The 20,414-nt window shown below is 40.8% G+C and overlaps 1 protein-coding gene across 3 annotated transcripts in view; it reads right to left on the bottom strand.

Moving 5' to 3' along the window:
• b3gat1a (beta-1,3-glucuronyltransferase 1 (glucuronosyltransferase P) a) overlaps positions 1-20,414 on the bottom strand; it is an 86,982-nt gene that overhangs the window by 38,919 nt on the left and 27,649 nt on the right. For all 3 annotated transcript variants that reach the window (XM_049577139.1, XM_049577141.1, XM_049577140.1), the window contains exon 2: positions 9,941-10,168. The gene's annotated coding sequence lies outside the window, so the exon portion shown is untranslated. The remainder of the gene's footprint in view (positions 1-9,940; positions 10,169-20,414) is intronic.

Here is a 20,414-nt window from a genome sequence, read left to right as displayed (position 1 = left end):
TCCATATTAATACTCACCCCTTCTTGTCTGGAATACTTGACAAAAAACCCCTTATATTCCATGAATGGCATTAGAGCAGTCAGCTTATTACTGAAACTATACTGGTCTGGTACCAAAATTGCACTCTTTTTCTAGGTCTTTGTTTTGTTGTTCTGCAGTAGCGTCGCGCAGCAGCGGCACTAAATAAACGAGAACTGTTTCACTTGTTGTCTGGTGCTGCTCAACAGACAATGTCCTTGTCCAGTCAGTGCTCTTTTATGTTGGATGATTGAAGAGTTCTCCCCTCACTTGAGACATTGATATGAACCTTTCTCACTCCTGACAGAGGATGTTCACACCAGATAAACAACGGGGTGACATTAGCATCTGACTTTTACTCAAGAGACCAGGGTCTGGTTTAACGAAGATAGACTATGGCTTAGATCTCACTAATAGTTAGAATTCAAACGTCTAAATTCATCTCTTGCACAAAACTATCTAGCTATCATGAATTCTGGGTAAATAAAATATTTTTTTTTCTAACTAGAGCAACTGTGTCTCATGTCTTCTCCCTTTTCTCCTGCAGAAAATGTTTGATTTCTGGAGGATTTAACACTTGCAGGGACATTTTACTGTCAAATTAATTGACCAGTGTAACAGTACAATAAACTACCAGCACCATGTAATGTCAGTGCAGAAAAGGCAGGTAGCAAAGCTGAGATGCTGTGCCTTCTTAATGTGGCAGGGCTCAGTATTTCTACAGTCTCGTCAGTCAGGATCAGGATGGTTTCTCTGTGTAAACGAAAAATGACTGATGATTTTCCAACAGGTTGCTGCACTCTCTAAAAACTTTTTCCTCTCTAGTTGCTTGCTCTGCAGCACGTTAGCAAACCACAAATTACAAGGTAGGTTTTGCTCTTTTGTCATCTGGTGCCACTATTCAGCTGGTGTCACTGATTGTTACTATGGAAACAGATCTAAGTCCTGAGGTAGCTTGGGAGGTAGGATGGCCTTGTATATGTGCAATGTCTCATGTAAATAATTACTTATGATGAGGTGCTTCGAGTTAAAATGACCCCTGCGCCTTTCAGTTCACTGATTGGTCTTTTTTCCCACCTACCAGGTTCTGTGTTTTTCAGACCAAAGTCTAACCTGGTGAGACTTTAGCACAAGCTGTGTGAGAGTAAATATAATTGAGTGTGCAAAGCTCTGATGATATGGATAAAAATACCACGCTTCTTCTCCCAGACATTACTCATTATACACAGTGGCCATATGCTGGGCTAGAAAATAGAGCAATAAGATTGCCTCAGAGGGAGTTGTTGGTGCTGTATCGCTCCAGGGCGAGACAATGTTGGTGTATCCCTGTTTGCTTCCCAAAGGAGACGGTGCAAGTCTGGGGGGGGGTTGTGCTTTAGTCAAGGCTGTTGTCCTGTTAACTGCTGCTAGTTGAGCTGGCCTGGGGCTGACTAATGACACACACATACTGATGTGGTTTGATGGGCTTCAGGGTGATTTAACTTCTTTAAAAGCCTTCAGCATCTCCCGGCTTGTGTGTGCGTGCAAGTGGATGTGTTTGTGTCTACGCATGTGTTTTTGTGTGTGCACATATGGCTGCATGTTGTCTGTATGTGTGTGGGTTTCATCAGACAACTCTACGCCAACTTTCACAATTCCCCAGGACCTTGCTGAGTCTTAGAGCAGTCCTAGTTATCTAGACTTGCAGGAGCTCACTGTGTGCAGGTACCATACCGCGCTGCAGCCAGCTGGCTCGTGGATAAATCCCAAAATGTCTGGGAGACTGAACTCCTTATTTGGGTCATGTTGGTTTGGGTGGAATGGAGTTGTTCAAATGCTGAACTTTCAATGATCTACTGTGCTCAGTTTAGCCTTTTGTGTGCTAAAAAATACTTGTTTTTCACCAGTATTTGGGATTCTGTTTGCACGCCTCCTGCATGTGGTGTTTGTTACAGTATCTGTGCCATACAACTCCTCTGCGCATGGTTTACACTCCAAAACCAGGTTGCTGTGCACTGAATAATTCAATGTTCAAGAGGGAAACGTTAAGAGAAATTTCTCATGATAACAATGAAATTGCAAACAGTTGCATCATGGCACAACACTTTCTTACTCCTAACCTTACAATACAACATTATCCATGTTTGAGAAATCTGTGTCCTTGCACACGTGCTGCGCATTTTGCAGTTCAGAATATGCGAGCTGCTGTTGAATGCAATACTTTTATCTGTTCTTGCAGCAGTTCAAAGTATTTTAAATCACTAACTTTTTTGTGCACATTTTCTGTTCTGAATGTGTCAGAAGAAGTCATGATTTATTCAGAAGTTAGCAATTAGTGGGTGGTTTAATTTCAAGTTCAAAGGTCTGCCTTGGTTTAATAAGGCACTTATAAATGACTGGTGGAACACAAGATAAACTAAAAAGCACAAAAACTAACTCACAAAGCATTTTCATGGCAGCTGCTTTTTCACTACAATTTTTTTAGGTCAGCCATTTGTATACTCGCTTGGCTTGTGAGAATTAATGCTACAGAAAAACTGCCAAGGAGACGAATGTAATTGTAGTGTAGGTGGAAAAACCAAGTAAACAGTGATGCATTTAAGCACTCTCTAAAACCACCAAATGTGTGTGTTATTATCTTTGAACTGCTCATTTCCCCTCTGTGTAAGTAATCACATACAATGATTGTGCGTCATGCTTGGAATTTCATCATTAATCTTGGAATAATTCAGCAGCTAATGTTTTGAAATTGAAATGAGAAAACGTCGCCTGTGGGACGTCTGCATAGCAGGTTTATGTCATTACAGAACAAAGAGCTTGTGCAACAAAGGGCAGAAGAGACACTGCAAAGAGCTCACAGTAGATTTGGTGAAGCGTCAATGACGAGCAGTCTCTTCCCGGTATTAAGACTAACACACTCGCCCTATCACCGAGCTGAAATCTAGGCAGGAAGTTCAAGGATTGCCTAGTTTGCAGGCATGAGGAGGAAATACAATGGATGCTTTTTTGGGAAGGCACATTCTCACTTAATAATTTATGTTCCAATTTCTTGTTCTACAAAAACCTTGGTCTCTAGCGTGTTTATCATCCAGGGCAAGGGAGAGACACAGGACGCTAGAACAGAATGGGAAATGCACTTTCTGTTGATAACAATGCCTCGAGGTGGGATATAGAAAATGATGGTCTATTCTAAATCTGTTCTGCAGCCTTAGGTCAGGACATGCATTACTGTAATCTATTCTAAACATACACTGCACTTTTTTGTATATGCTTAGCTCTTTAGACACTGGTACAATGTACCTCTGTTTGGGAGATTAGTCTGAATGCTGCAGCTGTGATAAAGACGGAGGCAGATTAACACATAAAGTACATCCAGTGTTTTTTGTTTTTTCTAACATAGGATACAACATCTGAATTTTCACTCTTCAATATACAGATGGTGCTGTATTACCTATGTTTGCTGACTATAATCAGAGATATTGGATGAAGCGAGATACCCGACTCAGCTCACTTCCTGATTCAGTTGAGGGAGAACAGGCTCTGATTGGAGGGAGAGCTAACCACGCCCACTTAAGAGACAGGAAGAGTAACATTAACATTGGATAAGCCTACGGTGGGGTATCTCGCTTCATCCAGTATCTCTGCTATAATGTTTATTACCAGAATCCTGATACTTCCTGCTTTCAAACTGCCAGACACAGCTCATAGCCATATGAGCCATGTGTTAGCAATCGTATAGAAACACTTAAATCACATGGATCTTAAAAAGGGTTAGGCTTTGGAGGCTACAGTCCTTGGAGACACAAAGTGTTCAGTAAAGAAATAAAATGAAAATATGACACAATGAAAAAAGAATAAAGGAGTACAAATACAAAGCATATACCGAAAAATTGTGAAATATTACAATGATTTTTTTTAAGAACTTAACTCAACATTACAAAATTATCTTTCACCCTGCTTCTTTGTTGTAACAACAGTGTTTATTACAGGGATTTATTTTTTATCTAATTCTGTTAGGGCTCATTATGATTGCGGATTATTTTCTTGATTAATAAAGTCATGTTTGGTCAACCTGGTCTCACTCCCAGCTTGTCAAATACTGATGCTTGGTCAGTGGCCCGACACTGAAACACTGACGCAATCTTTAGCCAGGGTATGAGACACACTACAATATAAAGAGTGAGAAAGTCAACAAAGGGTGGGTGGGAGAGCTGGTGAATGGGTAAAGTGGACTTTCACCCAGGAGCCTGCTGTTCTTGTCCTGTGTAAAGTGAAGAGTCAGTTGAATTATTTTAATAACAACATGCTGTGCTAGTTTGAGTAGCATACTATGCTAGTTACGGACAGTGTGTAACACAAAGCTCACACAGCAGAGCAGCACAGCACTGAACACACAGTCAGTTGGAGTGGAGCCTGTGTTGCGTCACATAAATGACAAATTCCAGCACTTGCCACTCCTACCGCCCCACACGTCGTGTCAAAGTGCCACCCTGGGCAAACGCCCATTCGGCCCATATCAGGATCTGCTACTGGCTAGTGACATGGGCTATGTTACGTGATGTATGTGATGTGTTTTCTAAACCTAATTATGTGGTTTGTTGCCAAACCTAGAGACCATATACATTAACGACCAGAAGAAGCTGTACATAGAAGTTTATTTTGAAAACAACATAAATTAACATGCTGTCCCCGAGTGTCCAAAACTGACAAAGGAGGGTTATCTATAGCGCGTCATATTGTGACGGGTAGGGCCACTGACCAAGCGTTGGTTTTTGATGGGTTGGGAGTGAGAATGTGTTGGTGCGGTCAAGATAATATTCTAAAAAGTGTGAAAATGACCATCACAACATGATAACCTGAGATGATGTCATTAAATGTTTTGTCTTGTATGAGCAATGGCTGAAAAGATATTCTATCAAGGAAAAGAGTAGTTGTTTGTTAAGTTTTTGTTGTTGATCAAAATTTAATTTAACTAAAATTAAATAAAAAATAAAAAGAGTAAATATTTAAAATTTTCAGTTAAATTAAATCAAATTTAAATTCCAGTGAAATACATTTTTTTAATTATTGGATTATTTCACGCTTTTATGAGCACACCATTTATATCAGTCTGCATTGATTATCAAAGTAGTTTTTTGTTTATTTTCTGTTGATCAAAATTAAATTTAAATGAAATAAAATAAAATAATCTTTAAAAGAATAAAATAAAATTTAAATTCCAGTGAATAACTTTTTTTTAATATATTGGGTTATTTCACGCTTTTATGAGCACACCATTTATTTCAGTCTGCATTGATTATCAAAGCAGTTGTTTGTTAATTTTTTGCTGATCAAAATTAAATTTAAATAAAATGAAATATATATTATTTTTTAAATAAAATAGAATAAAATTTAAATTCCAGTGAATAACCTTTTTTTAATATATTGGATTATATCACACTTTTATGAGCACATTAATTTCGGTCTGCATTCATTTGTATGATTAATTATTTCATAAAATCTAATTAATTGATTACTTTTTGAAGATTTGTGGTCTCCATATTCAACACTGCAGATTTTGGATTGTATTTGAACACCCACACATCTGATAACATAAAGCCGACATTCAAGTTTCATCTTTAACGTGCAATGATAATTTTGAATACATGTATTTAACCGTATCTGTGATTTTTAGCCAGTGTTGACCAGAGCAGAGGGAAAAGAGGATTTATATTGTAGGTGCGTCTGGTGGCCTTAGCTCTTCTGAGCTCCTCTTCCTTTTTTCTGTCAAACTCTGTCACACACACACACACACCCACACACACAGTTTTATCTTCCCTCCCTTCTTCTTATTCTAGTGTCCTCCTCTTTCTCCACCTCATCTTCCATCCCTCTCTCTCACAGACAATTTCTCCCTGCCTCTTTTTTTATTAACTTCCTCCCTCTCTCCACCCCATCTCCAACCTCCCTTCTTTTTCCTCTCTTCCTCCATTCATCTCCTTCTCTTTCCCTCTCCCTCTGTCTTTTTGACTGGCTCTCTCTGGGGGCGGATGTGTCTCTGTGGCCCTCTGCAGATCTGGAAAGGACATCCTCTCAGTTTAATTCAAGTCAACCCCGGTCTCCTGGTGCTCCAAGACGCAGCATGTGTGACAGCTCTACAGAGACAGCCAGAAGGAACAGACAAGTCTCATCTGCATATACGTGTGAGGGTGAGTATGTGTGTGTGAGAGGGAGGGACAGTGTGTGTTTCAGCCAGGCATCCTCCAACATTTCCCTGCAGAGCGAAAGAGTTAATTTCACCCTGGCAGCAATCATGGTTGTCTATAAATCTATGATGAGAGGCTGCTACGTTGATTAGTCAGTGCTAATTCAGCTCACACCAATTAAAGAGGTTGGGAGTGCTATCTAAATTATTACATAACATATGCTATTTGCTCTAAGCTTGTTGGAGAAACTGTAAATAAAACTATGATCATGAAGACGTGATGGAATCGTGCCTTTTCTCGCATGCTGAAAGAAACAGTTCGCCTAAAGCGAGGCTGCCGGTGGGAATATTGCATGTATGAACATTTAATGTAATGCAATATGGTTCCAATATAATGAAGCCCAATAAAACAAGATCACAAGCTGCAGCTTCTAACGTGACATTAGAGGAAAATCAATACTTCTCTGCCACAGTTAGGGCTGGGCGACTAATCAGATTTTATTTGGATTAATAGTTGGCTTATAGCAATTATGAAAACAAGAAAACTGAGATATAATGATTATTGTGCTGCATTCTCTGTGTTATAAATCCAGCGCAATCCTTAACTTTACGGTGGTGCACTCAGTGTTGCCAATTAGGCAACTCAAGAACTTTCTTTTGGAAGATTAAGCGACTTTTTAGACCTTCTTAAGTGCTTTTTTGGGAAAAAAAACTAACAACAAATTTAGTGACTTCAATAGAACATCAAAGACAAAGCAAGGAACATATTCAAACACATCATACTGTAATTCATATGCATGCTGCTAAAAGTAATTGCAGTCGACAACTCTTCTGACAAAAGCACGAAGTCTCTCCCTCTCATTTGTATGTTATTTATGTAACTGTTTTTACATTTATTTTTGTTTTTCAGTTGAAACATATTTAAAGTAAAAAAAAAAACAAAGTTAAAAGACAAAGTTTATTTTTAAGTTGAATAAACACATGATGTAACTACAGTCAAAGAGTAATCATGTTAACCAAAATAATTGTGATTATGATTTTTGCCATAATGCCACAGTCTCAAAATAAAATAAAATAAAATAAAATCATAAAAAAAATTATATAAATAGGCTTTACTGAAACTTAACTACACATTTAAACAAGTGAACAAATAAAAAAAATAATTAATTACAGGGCTGTTGTATTGGATTGCATTACCCTCTGAGACTTTGCTATTAATTAGTCAATATGCTCGTATTGACAATGTGACTATGTTTATGCTAAACAGCTATAATGTTTGCATCATCTCTGTTTAGTTTACTAATTAGCACTTAACACAAAGTGCAGCTGAGGCTGATGGAATCCATTAGCTTTGCAGGTATTTAGTCGAAAATCAAATTATTGGACAGGTTAAAATTCGACCTGATGACAGCCCCAAGCGGCAACCTCTAGGGCTTAAAAATGATGCTTATGCAGGTCAGCTAATGGCCACAGATTAAAGGTGTAGCTATAGCTGAAGCTATTTCAGTGTGTTTCCAGATCATGAAAGTTAATTGTAATGTTTTGGCCTCCTAAAAAAAACTTGTTCAGCAGTTGGTTGTATTAAAAGACCGTCTAAGGATGCAGATGTTGGGCTTTTCCAGTAAGTAGGCTACATTTTGTTTGTTTTTCTTTGGTGATTAGCATTAGCAATATCACAGTTAATCATAGCTGTAAATGCACCATGCTAACCAAGCTAGAAGTTAGCCTTAGAGCTAGTTCGTCCCTCTTCTCCAAATATGGTCACTTGTGGCTCCCAAAATCCAAGATGGTGGAGGCCAAAATGCCAGACTTGGGAATCCACAAACCAGTGCATAACATTACTGTGGCTACATCCATTATATTTTACAGTTCAGTGATAGCACTGCATGAACAGTCAGAGGATCCCTAAAGTTGTCAGGTTACATCCTTGGGTCCATGTCATTGTTCCGACAGCCCATTGGTCCAACATCCCATTAGTCCGATGGTCCGCAGTGCTGAACGGCTCCCAGCGGGCGTATTTCTACCTTGATGGTGCACTGCGACCGGCTCTGGGTCAGCTGGGAAAGGCTTGAGGCGAAGCAGGCTCACAGCTTATGTGTTTGTCACTTTCTTTTTCATTTTAACCCACACCATGATCTTTTCCTGACCCTAACCAAGTGGTTTTTGTGCCTAAACCTAACCAGACCTTAACCACAGGGCATCATGATGATTTCGGAACAACGGGACTTCTGAACAATGGGTTTAATATGGTCGGAACAATGGGATGTCGGACCAATGGGCTGTCGGACCAATGGGCAGTTCCCACATCCTCAGGGAACCATAAATGTCTTACAAATGTTTGTGCCAAGCCATCATGTAGATGTTGAGGTATTTCACAGTAACTCAGAACTAAGATGAGGATTGGTCCTCTGTGAATCATCAGTGCTGTGCAAAATGTCATGGCAATTAATTCACTTGTTGTGGAAACATTCTGCAAGAGGCCAAAAATGTGGTGGTGTTAGAGGCAAAGTCTAGGATCATCAGAGTGAGGAGGATTCATCCTCTGGAGCCTATGAATGTCTGTAGAAAAATAACATAGCTACCAACTGATTACTATGTGTGACAGCACACCCAAGACCTTCTTTTTAACAAAAGTTCTGTTCTTATTTCACTGTAATGCTTTTTTTCATTGTCTGAGAGAAGTTGGTGTTAATATACAAAAGTTAAATAGCTGGTGCAGTGTGAAGCATTGCTATTGACTGGTGGTGTGATCCCAGGGCACTGTGGTTTATGTAAGTCCTATAGATCTGTGTACTAACCTGTCTCATTTCAGCTGTGTTTGTTTGCACCGGGCAAAAGGCAATATGAGAGTATAAAGTTTAGATTCATCTTACCCTGGGCTTGCCAATAAGAAATCATGATATTTTCTTTGGTTGTGAGGAGACAACAGAGCCTACAAGCGATTTAACAGCCAAGCCTTTCTCACTCCTTCTCTCTCCCCCCTCCTCACTATCTCATCATTTGCTGCTTCCACACCTTGAGATTATTTCTTCGGCTTTGTCATCAGCAGCATCGGCTCTTGAGCTTTCACACCTTCCCCCTCCCGACCTTCTCCTCCATGCCTGCGTGCACTATGCCCATATACAGTATATATCAACCTCTAATATTATCAGAGGCCAGGGGAGATCGCAGGCAGCAGAGGTAAGTGGATCTGTCAGATCATTTTGCCCCTGTCCTCCACCTAATTCCTCTGCTAGATTTCTCGGTGAAAATGGAACATCTATTGGACAGGAGGTGAGACAGAAAGTAGGAAGGCCGCCATGATGGAGTGAGACAGAGAGTGAGAAAGATGGTGGGTGGAGGTATTATCACCTGCATCCTCCTTTTACCTTGAACAACATCCGTTGATGCTCACAGAGTTTTAATTTTAGAAGGGAAAAGAAAAAAAGAATAAATAAGGCAGCTCTGTTTGTTAATGCGGGGCGTAAGTGAGAGCGAAATAAAGAACAAAGCAAGATTGTCAAGGTCAGCCCGGCCGCTGCGCGTGAGACAGTTTACAAAAATATCCTCATGTATTTTAAAGACATCACCAAGCCAGCAAATTACACTGCTCATCACGAAGTAATCAATATCTTGCATTGATTCTCACATGGAACACTGGTTATAAACTTCGTATTTGCTCTACTGAAAACAATAAAAGCTTGGGAATGGGTGGCACGGTGCTGGTCAGTTGAATGGAAATGTGTTCCCTCACAACAATGAGAACAATAGAATACTCACAAGCAGTCCTCTGCCCGTCTGCAGCAAGCACAGGCCCCTCCTCCAGCGTATTCCTTTCCTCCTTGTGTCGTCTGATACTGCCACAACTCTTCGTCTCAAGCCTGCCTTAATTGGTGCCGCTTGGACAGCAGAGATGTGTGCAGTTCAAGGTGGTCAAACGCAGTGGGAAGCTGTGTCACTGGTGACATCCAAACTCTCCCAACAGTTTCACGTCCTCAGGGCTGGCCCCTGGAGAAACAAGAGCACGAGAGATGTGAGTAAGAGTGGGCCTCCTCTGCCCGATACAATGAGGGGCATTGAAGAAAGGGAATGAGCAGGATGGCAGCTGGGAGGAGACACTGCCATACTAAAACAGCCACTGGGTCATTCACAGTGCCTCGGTGATGGGATTTCTGTTTGCATCTGGACAGCTGTCAGGAGAGTTGATCATTGTGTGAGTCTTTTCCTCAGAAGAGGTGCAGTTACACGCTGCTTGGCAGGAAACTGATGACATTTTTGTTTTCGTTTTCATGGGGTGTGCCTTTTAGGACTACACACCCATGTAGCTGACTTCAGCTGCAGTTATTTCATGTTTTTATTATACAGTATGAAAACCATCTGCATGGCCTTTAAAGAAATCAGCTTAAAAAAGTATGCATTTCTATACTTTCCTATGTTATTAATTATTTTTCTGCACCCTGGGGAAATAATGACAGAACAGCACAGTAGAAATGTGCTGGAATATGGCCATATCTAAACATACATTTGACAACTTATTCAGCCTATCAGCTATTAATAGCCTCCTACCTCTTACACACTGCCTCTAGGGAGTGTCATTTCAAAATGTCCATTTGGAAAAAAATAATAAAAACACACCAGCTGCAATTCTCCCTGACTTCACCACAATACCTCTCCCACAGCTACCGCTCTCCATTATTGATGAGACTTCCTCTGTCGGCCTCATCTGCCACTATGTTGGTTGTACCCGCCTGTGGGCAGCCGCTGTGGTTGCAGAGGGGGACCAGCTGATGCCACGCGAGGAGAAATGAGACAAAGGTCGGGCACATTAACAGCCCATCGACAGGATGCGATGCAGAGGGCACGCAGTGTCGCAGGTTTGTTATTGGCCTAATCTAAATTCAATAGGGTTGTCATACGGGAAGAAAGTAATTATCTCAAAACCATGGGGAATACCCCCTCTGTAGATCCAGCTGACTCGCACATACTCAACATGAGCCAGAGGATTTAAAACACACTCTGTGGAGCCACATTACTGGTGATGGAGGAATGACACTTTCTGAAGCACTGAATCATTATAAAGCAACTGTGGTGAAGATGGTTCACTGTTTCAGAGCATCTGATGCAATCACAAACATCTGCTGGCCAAACCCTTAGCGTTGTGCTTGTATATCAGTCTGAGAACATGATGAAACTGCTGCTCAGAAGTCTTTTCACATTAACAACGGATCACTTTTAAACAGTCTACTGCTCTGTGTTAAAATACAGATTGACAAGAACATCCTGTATTCACAACCAGCTCTCTGACACGGGTGTGACATAACGAGGCTTTGTTAAGGGTGGTCATGTGATGTTTGGTTGGGTGAAGCAAGGCACCGAAATATCATGCTAGAATGCTTTTGCTTTGAAAGGTCAATACTAGTCTGCTTTTGAGTGTAACATCGCTACAGATTATTCCTACAAAAGAACCAAGCAGAAACACAGACGCAGAGTTAAGCAAGAAAACCAAGCTGAAGTACCAGGGTCAGTTCTATGATCCCTGTTTTTGTTTGCATGTCTTAGCAGTTTGTATCATGCATTTCACTGCAACTGCTCCTGTAAGACTTTGAACCTAGAGTCAGAATTCTCTGTAAAGAAGACATACAGTTTGTTTTCTTTCTTTTAACCAAAGTATAAAGAGAGACCATATGTGACAATTGTCCCTGGCATGTAGGGCTGGGTATTAGTACTCAACGATACCTGCCTTCGAATGTTTTGGTACCCAGATCTGGAAAAATTACTATTTGTATGGTTTTGCTCACAACCAATCACTGCAAGCATTCCTCTATTTATTGTGAAGTGTGACTTGCCCGTTACTGCAGCAGCTAAAGCCCATACAGTCTGTTGTGTGGTGAAGTTGAACTGTGTATTTGATGGAGTTGGCAGATGCCACCAGAACTTCAGAGTATGGCTATTGTACAAGCATGCAGGGTCTGGTGGAGTATAATGTAACTGAATGCTTTTTACAAGCTGTAATAATTCATTTTGAAACCATGTAAATGCACATTTACATTACAGTGAACTTGCACTGCAGGTTTGGCATTAATCAGCGCAGTATTAGCTATAGCGCTAATGCTACTAACAGTTCATCTCAGACACAGAGATCAGCTCAAACAGTATTTCTGTAAGAAACCTGGTAGCTGTATCTACATGCTGATATTTTGCAAAGCAAATATCTTTTTCCTTTGTGGTCTCAGTATTAGAATAATTTATTATTGTACAGTTTTATAAAGTATGTTTCAGTTCATGCAGTGGTCGATAGCTATTGACTGCGCCCACAAAAGTCAATGCAGCCCGGGTCAAAGTTCAACAAATTTGAACTTTTGGCACACCCCCGCTCAGCATCATGTTATCATCAGTGATAACAATGTGAATATGGCAGACAACATCCACAGTATATATATGGTAAATACCAGCACATAGTTTAATAGTAGCACGAGAAGAGTCATTGGGTACAGGAACACACTTAGTAATGTTAATTACAGCAATAATAATTTAGATTTAATGCATCTTAAATTGATGTAATTTGCATTTAAGTAAAGTTCTGACTTCAAACATAGTGTATTTTAAAAGATTTTTGAGTAACAACATTACTTATAGGCCTACCTACACATTTTATTCTGGGCCTCCACACCGTCACAGGCAGACACATACACCCTCCTCCTCCATCACAACATGTTGTATACTGGTTTGACATGGTGGAGATTTAAAGAGGTGTTCAAACCTGCACCTGCATGGCAGGGAACCGTACATCACTGCATCCCTGTTAGAGGCTCAATGCCGGCAACTGCAGCAAATGTCAGGTAAAATAAAAATAAAAATAAATAAATCATAGATGCGTTCTACTGTGGGCAGTGAATGAGAATCAACGTAAAACAAATCAAAAACAGTATGAACAGACAGATATTTTAGAGGACAGTGAGATGCCCAGCATGTTATTTCAGTGCAGAGGGACTCTGATGGAAAAAGCTCAAACAGCAATAATTGCCAGCTTAGACTGTGGAGCGACCAAAGGAGGCCAAGGATCTCAAGCTGCGCCTCTGCTCATCGGGGGTTAAAAGCTCAGAGATAAAACCAGGCACTAACCCAAAATGTATCTTTTGTGCCATGCGTAGCTATGGTTACTACACTGAATATAAATCGGCTGCTGATGGGAGGTGTGATACAGTGAGAGCAAAGGATAGTGATAGTTTTCAAGATAATGTCATTTTTAAAATGAGGATGGATATTAAGTCATTTAAATGCTTCATGCAGGCTGATACATTTGCTCAGTCACTCCCGAAACATCCACATCTGCCTATCTGCCTCGGGCTGTATGGGGGCTCATTTATATAATAACATCATTATTCATGAGCTGCAACTGGGAGTGGCCCCCTCTATTTACAAAGACAATGGTTGCTTAATACTGGAATCTCTTTACATACCTAATACATACCCTGACAGGGAAGAACTGGATGAATTGTTTTGCTTATATAAAGACTGAAATATGACTTAAAATATTTGCAACTAATTTTCTTTTTATGTTCCAATACAATATTTTAAATATAGATAGTCTCTGTGCTTCTGTGTTTTATACCCAGCAACAGGATTATGCAATTCATGTGTTATTAACATCTGCAGTTCACTCAGAAACTCCTTCAGGACTTGATAGAGTCGTGGCCAAAACCCCGGACCTCAGAGTGTGTGGACTGCAGCAGGCAGCTCCATTCTGTCATGTTCTGCTGTGTGACCAGACACAAAACAGAACACACACACACACACACACACACACAGAAGTGTATGTGCGTGGGAGTCCCCAGACACGCACGCACACACTTCCAGAAAAGCTCATACTGTTCGGCGAGCTGTGGCTTTAACGTGGGCTGACCACTGCGACCACGATCAGTCTGTGCATCTGACAGTGACGGATGGAGGACAGAACATGAAGACAGAGGACTGGATGGAGGGAGCAGAGAGAGAGGAACCAGACAGCGTGGTGTTAGTATTGATCGGCTTCAAACCTGCTCATGTGTCTTATCAGAATGGACCGATGTACTGTATATATACACAAATGTATCATCAGGAATTGATGATTTCTCACGCGGAGGTTGTCTTGCAGAAAGAAATCCAACTCACAGAATACAATTTTAAAAAAGTGCAAAAATGTGACACTTCTCTTTCTTTATGCAGTATTGATTATGGTGTATATTTCTGTATGTACTGGCTGCTGCATACAGTATATATTTTTAAATAATACATATCTAACACAGACTCTGGTGGAGAAGCTGCAAGAGTCTTGTTAGGATCATCCTTTCTAATTCTGCTTCCACCTGATGGACCCAAGGGGAGCCATGTGCAGGATATCAGTGTAAAACACACATACACACACACACACACACACACACACACACACACACACACACACACACACACACACACACACTAAAATATATAGACCCACAACAATATACAGTACAGTATACATACAGACTCACTTGCCCAAGGCAAAAAAGGCAACCACTGCACTATATCAAGGGAATAGCGAATGCTTATTTCTGCAGAATCCAAATGCTTTTATGTATCTTTGCATTCTTGGAGGGTCAGACCTTTGCTGCATTCCACTACAGAAATTTGCCAGACATACAATAACCCCATCACTGATGATCTCTTCTCATACATCACTTTCCCTCTGTGTGTGATAGTAATCTTGTAAAGATTGCCATTGAGGAATAATATCAGTGGGGGGAAAATGCCCCACTGAGAAAAAAAAACAAAGCCTGTCCTCTGCTGAATCTTTGATGGTGTGTCAGATAATACCAGAGATAATGACAGACCTGGTGGCCTTTTTTCATTCTGAAGACATCTGTCATTTAAGTGAAAATTGCCAGGTTTGTTATGAAAGAGAATTCATCGTGCCTTTGAGTATGGCTCTATGATTAATTCAGGCATGTCAGTTGGTGAGTAAATGCTTCTTTATTCTCGTGTAAGTGGTCAATATTAATAATGCACACGCGGGTCTAAGTTCAGCATCCGTCTTGGCAAAGTTTAGCATGGGAGGTTTCGCCAGCTGCGCACGCTTGTCACCACATCCTTGCTCTTTCTTTCTCTCTCTGCCTCTTTCTTTTCCACTGCAAGCTCGCCACTCCATCCTTTTCTCTCCCTTTCTGTCCCTGGCACTGAAAGGCACCGTATGGCTCTGACGCCTATTCCGATAGAAAGATGTGGCCCATCAGCAGTAATTGGAGGAGCTGTGGTGGTTGGGTTTCTCTAGGAGGCGGCGGCATGATCGATCCCATGGATGGTGGAGGTGGGCAGGCAGGCTGACAGCGCAGCATCCCCCACAGCTCCTGACAGCTCAATGAAGGCCAAGCCGCAGAGCACAGGATGTCCTTTTACAAGAACAATCATCATGTGCAGGTCACCCTCGAGCCCCTACAACTCACAGCCATCCAGTTAAATCATAATTACCCATTTAGTTGATTATCAGCTGGGTAGAAGCACGCTGAATTTAATGTTAGCCTGTCATTATACCCACATTAAAGAATAAAGGAAATGTCAGAGGCCTAATAGCAATGATGTGATGTAATTATCTCTAAGGTGATTTATTTGAAAGATTTTACAGCGATAATCTCCCGACGCCCTCATACATTCTGTGAGGTATACAATTTAATTGCACACTGTGTGCGATGACACAATGAAATAGCACAGGATGTGGATGATGGATGCAGCGGAGACTTCACACGAGCAAGATAATTTGCATACACAGACTGGTGTCAATACCGCGCTGCGTTTTCTCATCACAGCTTTGGAGTGCAGCCTTTGTTTGTCCTCCTGTTTATGTTTTTTTTTTTTCCCTCCTCATGACCAAAACTGTGTTGTGCTGAGCTCAGCCTGACCGCCGGTTGCCATGGCGACGCACGGCAGCTGGGACTGATGGCGTGCTAGAAAAGCTTAGCACAGGTTAACTCCAAAGGACTGTTTATTTAACTCGCTCTGTTGTCTTTATCCTTACCACTGTCAGACCTCATGCTACCTTCTGTGTTTGTGTGACTCTGTTTGGAACCTGCTGGCGACTGCAACAACACCAAACTATAAGAAGGCCAGTCACTGTGGCTTTAAAACATCTTGTCATCCAATTGCATTTCATTGACACTGATGAATAAATGAGGAAATGTCCTACATAAAATTGGCCACAATACCGTGTGTTCTACATTTTGCTCGTGTTGCGGCCTCAATTCTTACTCTCAGCAAAGTGCAGTGCAGACTCCAAGCAGAGATAGTTCCACTGATAATACACATAAATGCATAACATATATAAATGAACTATATCAATGAACTGTTCCAGCTGCTGCCATTTCTTTGACAATATCATGCCTTGCTGCAAGGTTTCAGCCCCGTAATTTTGTAGCTGCATTGATTCATGTGACTCTGACCGCACAAAAACTTCTCCATAATCTGGCTCAGAGCCAGAGCTATTAAATTTACCCTGAGCTACGGCTACATGCTAAACTGCAACCACTACCCGAGCTTCAGAAAATGTTATTATATAATCCCTAAAATGTTTTAATTATTAGAATTTGTCATACTTTATATAGTTTGGTACTTAACTATACTGTAGTTTTTATATTCTTTTAGTTACATTCTTAAATAGTCTAAATGCTGTTTCAAAGCCTTTCCTATTATGCAAGGAATAAGATTCTTTAATTTATCTCTTTCTGATTGATATAAAAGTTGTTATAGCTCTGTCTTTTTTGTGATATTGAGAAATCAGCCTATCAATAACCCACCATGTTTTTGCTTTAAAATATGCATGTAATATTCTGTGATTACAACCGTCGCATTCACAGAAAGAATTCAGAGGACATAGTCTTGTGTTCTCACAGCCCTGAGGATGAGGGTGTATGTTGTGCAGATTGAGCCCACTGTGACATCCAGCTATATGAATAAACCAGAATGAAAAGAATATTTCTCTATAAATGAATGAAATACTGAGAGAAGTCACTTTATCTTTCCTCTATTGTCATCCATAACCTAAACATATTTCAGCTGTAAATGCACAGTAATATGTTTTAAATTCATAAAAACATAATTTTCTTACTCCCATCGGCAGCTTCATTTTTATAATATTGACTTAAGGATTAAATTACTTATTCAAATTGTCTTTTTTTCTCTTCATTGCAGTGGGAGTCAAGAGCAACGCTCATCCTCCAGGAGTTTGGCAAATACTTTTGAACAGCCTTCCCTTGACGCTACCTGCTGATCCCCCTCAGGGAGAACTTCTGACAGAGACGGAGGACAGGAGAAGGTTGTGGCTTTATAGGCAATCCCCCTATAATATTACCTCTCTTCCCCCTGCCACACACACACACACACACACACACACACACACACGCGCATACACATACAATACCACCCACCCCATCTCTGGAATACACTGATCCCTGTGAAGAATTTCCAGCCTCAGCCAGAGCTGCAGAGCTGTACAGGAATAACATCAGCAGCCTGAAGGTGCTGCTGGGTGAAAGTGCCAGAATCTCAGTTGGTCTCTGGGGTATAAATAGATCATAGCTCCAGGTTGTGTCCTGTTAGAATGCAGCATTACTCTTAATTATAATCTCCAATACTAACAAGAGCTACTCCATGCATTTATGTACATTTTCAAAATAAATATCTCTTGCTATTAATCAAAAGGAAACCACATTTAGACCACCTGGCTGAATCAACACTGCTGGCTCACTGCTGCTGTGTGCTTCTGTTCATCCCTACGGTACCTTTACCCTTGGAAAGGCCGATATGACTGGCTGGTGTTGATGTTTCGAGTACCATTACATAAATAGCGCACTCACTTCCAAAGTGAAGAAGCAACCACAACCTTTATGCCTTTCATCTTCACAGCTGTCGCTCAAGCTGCAGGGTCGTTTTCAGCTTCTGCAGGAGTTGAATTGATCCCTGAGAGACAATCAAGGGGGGGTCATTTTGACTCTTGGCTAACACTGGAGGTAACTGCTGTTGTTTGCACTTGGCAGCTTCCCCTCTCATGTTTGGTTCGAGGCATTACATTGACAGAATGGTAAAAGGGGCCACCAGACACTTTGGGAAACTTTGGAGGTGATGACATGCTCCAGGCTTTTAGTTTAGTCGCCGTTCCTGTGGTGAATGTTTATGAGCTGCTTTTATCACAGCTATGGAAGTTGCTGAGGAAAGACAACAAGCCCATGCTGCTTGGAATATTTATCAGTTACTCTCGCCTGGTTTGTCTTTTCACAGAATCATACTTCATGTGATTATTGTTCATAACACCTCTGCTGACCTCAGTGCTTTAGTGAGCGACATGGGGACTGTAACCGTATGACTGCAAGTCACTTAGCGGCATGAAGGAGCCATGTTGTTAATGATGCATCAAAAAGAAGGCAGCCATTATAAATTCAGCACTTTCTATCAACACTCTTGACTAAAGCACTCGAGGTTACACTTGAGTAAGATATTATGGATGATATGTCATATTTAATTTTAAATCGGCTTACAACATGGTTGAAATGAGACTGAGAGTCTACAGCTCTGTGAGGCTGTACTCAGGCACAGCGGTGCCTTTGAGCTAAATGCTAACATCAACATTCTCACATACTTGCAATAAAGTTCCTTTGGCCCAATCGGAGTCCTTCAGTAAGGGGTATCTGCCGATGGTGAGTCTGATCTGATACTTATATTTATGATACTGCTGCTCAGCACATATGCAAGCTACAACCTATGAAATGAGACAGAAGAGAGAACTGTAGCTCACTAAATCTGACACACCTTTCTTCTCATGAGCTAACTGATCTAAATTTTGGAGGACCTGGTTCAAAACTATTAAATTCACAAGTTTTGATAGGACAAGAATTAATTTTATGAATTACTTAGATGGCTGATATGACCAATCCATTACAATATGCCCACATTGGCCCCAGTGCCAATCCCTATGAGCTTGGGATGTCCTAACATGCTGACTTTAAGCAGGTATAATGTTTACCAGGTAGTAAGCCATGCTAATTTGCACTTAGCAAAGATTAGAGCTGCAACTGATTGACTTCCAGAGGAAGTCAGTGGATCTCAAGTCATTATCCACTTAAATATCTGTGCCAAATTTCTTGGCAATCCATCCAATAGTTGTCACAACCCGCTCTCAATCCCAACTCTTCAAATGGCCCTCAACAGACACTGTCGCGCCAAGGCACCCTTTGGCTCCCTTTTGGTTTTGATGCTCCGTGCAACTACAGTAGCATAAAGAGCAATAAAGTCTGCACAGGTTTAAGTGGATGGGTCAAACAAACTCTGCACTTTTGCTGCACGTCCCATGTGAAACCAAAATTCAGTTGAGTTATTTTAATAACAACATAGTGCTGTGGCAGTGATATATGGTACATGACATTACATTATGTTAGTAACAACTTATTTTAAGCCAAACCATAATGTGTTTTTTCTAAACCTAACTACATGCTTTTGTTGCCCAAACCCAACAAAGTAACCCTAAAAACAAACTATTACACCTCAGTTCAAAGTTTATTTTGAAAAGAAACTGTACATGTAACAAACACAAAATTGACATACCATCCATGTGCGTCCAAAGCAAACACAGGAGGGTTACCTAGCCATCATATTTTGACATGTTAGACCACTGACCAAGCATTGTATTTGACGAACTGGGGGTAAAAATGCTAGTAGGATTCATCTTCTGGTGACCATGAATGTCAGTACAAACATTCATGGGAATCACTCCCATAGTTTCAGATGTATATCAGTCTGATCAGCATCGCCATCCATAGAGCCATGCCTTCAGTGTGTCTAAAAACCTTTCTTCGGATTTTATAAAGCATTCACTGTAAGTCTCTATTACCATTCTACCAGTAATAGTTTCCATGGATTTCTGCAAAGGGCAGTTTAAAGTCTGCCCATTTAATGAGGTGCATGAATGCCTGTATTTTGGCAAACATTTGAAGTGCCTAAGTACAGGATACTGGCAACTGCTGGATCAGTGAAGTGTGTTACTGTGCTGTACTGAATGTCTCTGTATTAGAGCTGACCTCTAATCATATATCCTGTTACCTACAGGTCTAACTCCACAGCCATATGCTGGCAGCCACGGTCATACTCAGACTGAGTATGACCGTGGCTGCCAGTGCAGTCAAGCAAACAATAAGAAAATCCCTCTAACATGCTCTAACAATGGAATCCTGTGCCAGCTGCAATTATAAGTTGCTCC

The sequence above is a fragment of the Epinephelus fuscoguttatus genome, linkage group LG5, assembly GCF_011397635.1.
Source record: "Epinephelus fuscoguttatus linkage group LG5, E.fuscoguttatus.final_Chr_v1".
NCBI lineage: Eukaryota > Metazoa > Chordata > Actinopteri > Perciformes > Serranidae > Epinephelus > Epinephelus fuscoguttatus.
The sequence above is the reverse complement of the archived record's forward strand: the minus strand, read 5'-3'. Positions and strand labels throughout refer to the sequence as shown.